At 30.9% G+C, this 7980-nt stretch overlaps 1 long non-coding RNA gene across 1 annotated transcript; it reads left to right on the top strand.

Moving 5' to 3' along the window:
- Positions 1–787: 787 nt before the first annotated feature.
- Positions 788–3563, top strand: LOC133189060 (uncharacterized). The gene is made up of 3 exons (XR_009721395.1): positions 788–874; positions 2614–2696; positions 3339–3563. It is a non-coding gene; the product is annotated as an uncharacterized LOC133189060 (long non-coding RNA).
- Positions 3564–7980: the final 4417 nt, after the last annotated feature.

Raw genomic sequence — 7980 nt, 5'->3', positions numbered from 1 at the left:
TCGGAGCAATTGTGTGAAGAGTACCTGACTTTAGTAATATATCTTGAATAGATAATATGCACTGATCGAATATATTAAAAATGTTAATATTTTTGGTATTGGGCATTTTAATTACCATTATTACCCATGGCAGTATTTACAACAACAACAAAAAAAAATCTGAAAAAAATAGGCCTGATAATTTATTTCATTTCTTTGTTTTCTCGTGAACTATGTATTGTTTAAATTAAAAAAAGATAAACCAATAAATAAAAAGAAGCAGTAATATTCTATCTATGGATTCACGTCTTAAAAATTCTGTGCAGACGGATGCATTATATTCCTAGAATTACCGTATATACTCGCCTATAAGTCGGTCCGCCTTTAAGTCGGATGTACTTTTTGAGGTTATTTTAGAGGGATTTGCCATTGACCCGCTTATAAGTCGGTACAACTTTTTGTTAGAATCAGTTGACAATTTCAAACCAATGGTCTGATGTTTTAACCTGGTTTCGGTTAATATTCTTAGAAATGACACCGATATTTAATTTTAAATCATTAAGAAAAATACATAATGCACACTTTAAATAAAAATAAAGTTATTAAAATATGTAAATACTTGAACTTTATGTATAATCTCAGAATGCCTAAATGATATAATATATCCATACTACATTTCGACGTCCAGATAATACTAATCTTTTTATGACTCGCCTATAAGTCGGACCTAAAGTTTTGGACCAAAATTTAACTCCCAAAAAACCGACTTATAGGCGAGTATATACGGTACCCAATACCAACCAAAGAAAAAAAAACGGCGACAAGATTATGAGGATATTGGAATTTCCACATGATGTTTGTAAACAAAATTATGACGAAGACCTGCTCTATTTTTGTAAGTAGATCTAGAATTATTGAATTTGTTATTTATTTCATTTAAAGCATCTTAATACATGGCTCATAGATTCTTTTTTTTTTTTGAAGTCTAAAGATCTATAGATCATCCTGATTCCTCTTTAACTGATGAAACAGTCTTATGAATTTCTGTCACTGTAAAGTGTTTGCAGAGCTAGCAGTCGATGGGGTTATTCAGTAGTACATTATACAAGTTAACAAAGTAAATAATCGTCAGAAAATTATACACATCGGAATATTATTCTTTCGTTCGAATTTCCTCAATGACAACGTTGTAGGCTAGTATTCGTTCGTTCGAATATTCTCAATGTGTACACTAGCTGATGATTGTACTTAAAAAATTATACTGTCATGTCTAAATTTGTCTGTAATTTGCAAGTTACAATTTATAAGTATCTTGATCACAGTCATCAGCATTACTGATTAGAAAATTAATTATCTTCTCTCAGACATGGTTAAAAGTATCCTACTACTGTAGTGTACTAGGGATTAACAAACATTGCATGTGTTGCAAGTTCTATTTTTTTTTTTTTTTTTTTTTTTGGTGTCAAGATAAATTTTGAGATATGGGGGGTCAGTGCTTATAGTACATGTCATGATGGACATAATTAATAACCCCCAAAACTCCTACTTATATTGTTTGGAAGTATCCAAATATCAAATTACTAATTCTCTGTTAGAAAATTGGTTGATCCTCTGAAGTTTACATAGGACATGTACCCACATGATTATTGATATAATCAATGTTTTTTTTTTAATCTCTGAAAAACAGTCTTAAAACTTTGAGTGAAAAATCAATCTTTATACTGCTAAACTCATTTTTTATACCATGAATACATACTTAGGAATATCATTATTAAGTTATGTTCATGTTCTTTTGAGGGGAAAAAATATACATCATGTAGATGCTTATGTGTAAGTAAATTATAAAAGACAAAAATGCTAGGACTTTTTTATTTTACATATTTATTTGTAAAAATATTTTTTCTATTAATTGGAAATGAAATAAAAAAAAGTTCTAGCTTTATTACTAATAATATGATTTTTTATTAGAATTGATAGGATATTGGATGTTTAAGAAATAAAGACCGCATTCTCGTGAATGTTGCAGGATAACCTGCAATGTTAATGTAGACATAGATTTAAATTACACAAGGACTCCCATGCCAATTTCAATAGTTCTCACCCACTGAAGTCAAACACAAAGGTAGTCGCACGAGATTTACATGCATATTTAGCCTCCTTAGCGTCAGACACAGAGACAGGTGCGCACGAGATTTTCATGCATATTAGGCCTTCTTAGCTCCTGACCTATCGACCTGCCTAATTTACATTCCGATAGAATTATCAAGAAATCAATTCCCCTAACTTTCAAAGAGTTACCACAGAGAAAAAAAAACAGACATGGAAATATTATGGCATGACATCATGAAAAATTCTCAAGGGCATAAAACTACTATAATACAGATACCGGTAAATGAATGCAGAACATGCACAAAGTTTCATTTATGGTATATTGATAGATAAAAATAATTTATACTTTTATACTTCGACCTCAGTAGGGGTAAATTTTAGTGTCAGTCATTTTGGCTGGATCGAGAAATTTGAGTGATCGATATTCAATTCATTTTCTAATTTTAGTGAAAAATTTAATCCATGCTTTGTTATTATACATGTAATTGGTATTGTATGATTTATTCTATTTTTTTTCTTTAACAGAAAATGAAGGTATAGTAGCTGACATATAGTGTACATGTACCACTTGAAGATTTGTCCCCCTTGTAGATACAAGAAATGCAAAGGTAATTCTTTGTGAAAATAGAGAGAATGAATAATAAAATTTTTCAAACCATACAACAAAAACTACTTTGAATAATTAGTACGCAACCAACCATTTACAATTTAATTTTGCAGTTTTATTTCTTTAACATTGAAAAAAAATCAAATTTGATATTTTTTTTAGCTCTACTGGTCAGAGACCAGAAGAGCTTATGGGATAGGAAGGTGTCCTTCGTCCATCCATCTAGCTGTCCGTCTGTCTGTCTGTCCATGGCGTCTAGTTGTCTGTCTGTCTAGCTGTCCATCTGTTTGTAATTTTTCAAAACACTACTCCTCCTACAGTTTTATTCTGATTTCAATATAACTTAGACTGCACTAAGGTACATTTCAATGAACGGTGCTGCCATGGTTACTAAAAATAGAAATTTCTGTAAAATTCCTTTAAAACACTACTCCACCTACAATTTTGGTATGATTTCAATATAATGTGGCACACAAGTAGACTACACTTAGATACATAATTCTATTTATTGCTGTCTGTTGCAAAGTTTCAAATCCAAGTGTTACTTTTCTTTGTTATACATATAGACCAGTAGAGCTACAGTCTCATCAGAGACTTCTGGTTTATCCTTTTCATCACACAGCGACTTTCTTTTTTTTTTCAGTGTACACAGATACATACACATAAAAGGAGACATCACCTCATGATCTGTGGATCCATTGAAAACTTTAAGGACAAAACTTTTGATAATTCATTCATGTATAGAGTGTTGACTCGAATATTGAATATCTAATGAATGGAACCAAGAGAATTAATTTAAGAAGTATTATATTGTATATTACTCTTTTTATTCATCTGTCAAATTTCTTAATTAAAAATTAAACTTAAAGGCTTAAATAAGGATTTTTTTTTCATTATATTAATTAGAACAAGTTCTTTAATTTATTTTTCTCTTACATAAACGGGCATTTAAGGTCATACGCAACGTAGTTTGCACTTTATTGGGTTCTTCCCTGGAGTTGAAGAGTTCCACTAAATGAAGGACCTGTGTGCAATATTTTTATTGTCTATATATGGATTTGTAAATCTCTTCTAAAACAATTTTGATAAAAAAAATCTGGAATTTATGTTTTGTAATTTTTGTACATTTTTCTTTGAATAATGCAAAATTTTTCAAACTTTAATATCTTTTCAAAATCCCTGGAAATGCATGCTGATTTTTTGTTTAAAAATATGTTATATGGTACATGTATTATAAGTTTAAATTTAGAATATCTTGAAAAATTATCAGTAGGTAAGGTATCTTGCGTATGTCCTTAAATGTAAATGAAGGTATGTGTACCTTTATTCAATGAACTAAGGAACTCATGAAGCGTGCATATTTATATAATAGTGTTGTATTTTGCATGCACTATTCTTAAAAAGTAGTCAGGGTTTGACACATGGTGCACAAGCCGGAGGCTTTAGGTATAATGTACAGATAGTTTTAGAGAATAGTAGTTGAGTGATGGGGGCAATTGCAAGAAACTATTTTAGAAGAATTATTTTGTTTATTTTTCATCTTAAGTGTTAGCTGCAGAACTGTAGCTCTCTGAAAAAATATATATTGACAGACGGGAGAGCTACAGTGCCACCCATAGAAAAAACTGTATATTTATTGTGCACTTTTTTTATGCTGTTTCTCGATTTATTTCTCAGTGTTTTTAAAACTGTCATCTCAAAATATTATTAAACGTGTGTTTCTAACATATTCTTTCACTGTTTCCACAATAAAACATTCCTTATAATTGTTTTTAACAGCGCTCCTGGCCCTGAAATTGAAATCATTGAAAATTTTGCCTATTTATACTGCCATTTTGGTCTTCACGAGAATTCGGTCCAACGCACTTAGTACAAGTGTAAACTATGAAAGTTATAGAGGAGTAAGGACTTTTTTGAAATGTAGCTTTTTTTTTCAATTGAGGTAAGAATTTCGAAGAATTAATTCAGAACCGAGCGCACTTTTTTGTGCGCAATAAATATACAGTTTTTTCAATGGGTGGCACTGTAGCTCTCTGGTCTGTCAACATATATTTTTTCTGAGAGCTACAGTTCTGCAGCTACTTAAGTGTAAAATATTTGAAACTAAGTTTATATATATTATAGTACATTGATATTTATAACGGCGTCTGTGTTGTAATCGGTAGCGCGTCGGACTGACAATCTCGGGGTTGTGAGTTCGCTCCCAGGCGTGGGCGCAGTCAGTTTTTCTTCAGAAAATGAAGTCGTGCACTATTTCGGCATAGTATGCTTATGCTATTTAAATCCTTAGAACACTATGCAAGAATAGTAGGGTATGGGTTATGTAGAGACAAACTGACAGGAAGCATAATAATTGACAATATGAATTTATGACAAGAAAATTGAAAATCTTCCTGAAAGAAGTTGAATAAATTTAAGCCACTTAAGTACCAATCTACTTAAAATTAGATGTTAGATCCGCTCACATAGTCACTACAGTCAGTTTAGCGAGTATGCGTGCGGATCTAACATCTTATTTAAATTACACGTAGATTGCTGAGGTAAAAGTTTAATACATGTACCCAATATCATTCTGCTATATTTGCATCCGCGTGGGTATTAACAGTGAGCATTAACTAACTGTGGCCTGGACCTCTTATTTTATGTGTTATGGGGTGTCCAAAACAAGGTGCATGCTGACGTTTAACAAAGAAGAAACTTGCAATGGCCTAAGGTGACTTGGCTATTATCAGTTGAATACATGTCAATGGTGCATGGTTATTATATGTACCAAAAAATAACAAGTAAAAGATCAGCAGAGTGCTTTTATTAAAGAAGTAACAGAACTAAGGAAAACTTGTTTTCTACTGGATGATATGAAACAATGAGTAGAGTATCACCGCAAATATTTCTGGATCCATGCCCTTTCATCATGTTTATTTTTGAACGGGTTCAATGAACTGTCAAAAATTCTTGATATGTTTCTAAGGTGTAGGTAGAAAGTTTTGAAATTAGTGAAAAGGTTGTTAAATATTTTTAATGCAAACTTCCAGTAAATGTGCATAATGAAGATGGTTGAATTTTTTTCAACATTATTTTCTGTTCATTTGTCAGATCGGGTTCGTTATGTGTAAAATAATTTCCAGCTGTCATTGGAACAAAACAAGCCTAAGGCATGATCAGGATCATACAAAGAAAATTAAAAGTAAAAATTAGGTAAATTATTACAGTTTGTGCGTCTAAATAAGTTTTAAAACTCTCTTAAGAATCTCAGAGTGACTGATACGACCCAATTTCATGTGATTTTTTAATTGGAAACCTATCAGTTTAGTGCAGCAAACAGGCAAAGATCTAACAACGTGCATGGATCTGATCATGTTGTAAAGCTTGACAAATGGCACTTATGCAATAAATTAACCTAAATGATTAGGAGGAAAATAAACAAAAAAAGATTTGTTCTTTCTTAATTGCATTTTTTATTTTTCCCATTCAAAATTTACATACAAGGAATAAAAGAAGGTAATCTACATACAAGGAAAATTGCCTTTTTACTTAAAAAACAAAAAAACAAAAAAAAAAAAACTGAAAGTTATAGAGATAAAACCACTTTTGATTTTTTGATCTTTAATCATTGAAAAAATTAAACATTACCCCAAAATTGGTTGATTTTAAGAAATTTAAAAAAAATGGTTTAGGAAACACATAACTTAAATGAAAATAAATAATTAATAGTAGTTAAACTGTTCAATAGTTTCGTTATTTGGTTTAAAACTGTTGTTTCTTTATCCCATGGGAGAATTTTTTTCTATTTTGTAATGAATATGGGATAAATCCCACATTTATAAAGAGATGGGAGATTATCTTCTATATACAAGTATATGGGAGATTTTGTCCCATTATAAAGCATTCATGGGATTTTCAAACTTCTATGGGAGAAAAAATCCCACAGAATACCTTTTTCTCCCACAGAATAATGGTGGGATATTGGTTAGGAGAAAAAATCCCACCATTATCCCATGGGATTTCTTGGTTTCAGGTGTAATATCTTTTTACCTAGAAGATAATCAGGTGTAAATTTTGGTTCATGTGTTAAGTTTTAAAAAATCCCATCAGATGACATAAATGGTTTCCACATATCTTTTGAAAAGTGGTTGGCGAAAGTCCGGACAAATGTCGTGTCCGGAGTTAAATGTCGCACTGTTAATTATACAAATTCACATGCCAAATCTAGATGTCAGTTAATGATTTATTTAGCTCGTTTATATTTGCATCTCGATGTGTATATATGAATGTGAACTATTTTACTACATACTGTTAGATTTCCTGTGTGTGAAACTATCTTTACCTGAATTAAGTTAATATTTTATTATTATTCTATGAATTTTTTTTTTTTTTGGGGGGGGGGGGGTTACTTAAAATGTTGCATTTATTTGATTCAGACGCTCATACAATCACTCACATTTATTTATTTTTCTAAATAATGCAAATATCTAATAATATATCTTCGTTTAAAATATATATTTAATTACAAAACGTGATCCAGTTAAAATTAAACACAATAATACGCATAATTTGCCTGGTCGGCTTAAAATTTATTAAGAACATTTTCAAAACTATCTGCCTTTCTTGAGTCCTCCATATACATGTATATAATTGATTAAATGTTAACTTCATTCCTTTCTTTATAAAATTGTCTAGTTTTTGAGCCTTGACTATTATTTTTGTTTGTACCGTATATATCTACCTCTTGTACCAGTGATCTGGGTTTGAGTGAATATTAATTGAATTCAATTGGTAGAACAAGACTTAGTCATTGTTCACCGTACTAAAATCTATTGCTGTGTACACGTGTGAGTATAATTATCTACATGTATTACATAACACTTCCTGTCTGTGCCCATGTCCTGACCACGGCTTTACGGCATTGTAATTCAACGTACTGTAGAAGTTCCAACCACCAAAGAAAGAAACAATGCAACAAATATCATGTGATGAATTTTATTATATATTACACATATAGTCTTAGTTAACTTAATTTTTTTCAGATAACTTAAAGACATTAATATCGCCATGATCATAATAGAAATATTAAAATGATTACAAAACGTGAACCGTGGACAACTTTCATTGATGCATTAAATGTCTATGCATGTTTCATAATATGCGGTGTATTGTAATTCTAATCAACATGTTTAACAAATACATATAAACAACTGGTCAATGATGCGCAATATTTCATGACTCATTTACTGCAGAGTAAGACATGTACATGTAATTAAACACTGAGAGTCTTAGAATCACTTTAA

This window comes from Saccostrea echinata, unplaced genomic scaffold (assembly GCF_033153115.1).
Source record: "Saccostrea echinata isolate AGI-Se365-2 ecotype Australia unplaced genomic scaffold, CSIRO_AGI_Sech_v1 ptg000016l, whole genome shotgun sequence".
NCBI lineage: Eukaryota > Metazoa > Mollusca > Bivalvia > Ostreida > Ostreidae > Saccostrea > Saccostrea echinata.
The sequence above is the reverse complement of the archived record's forward strand: the minus strand, read 5'-3'. Positions and strand labels throughout refer to the sequence as shown.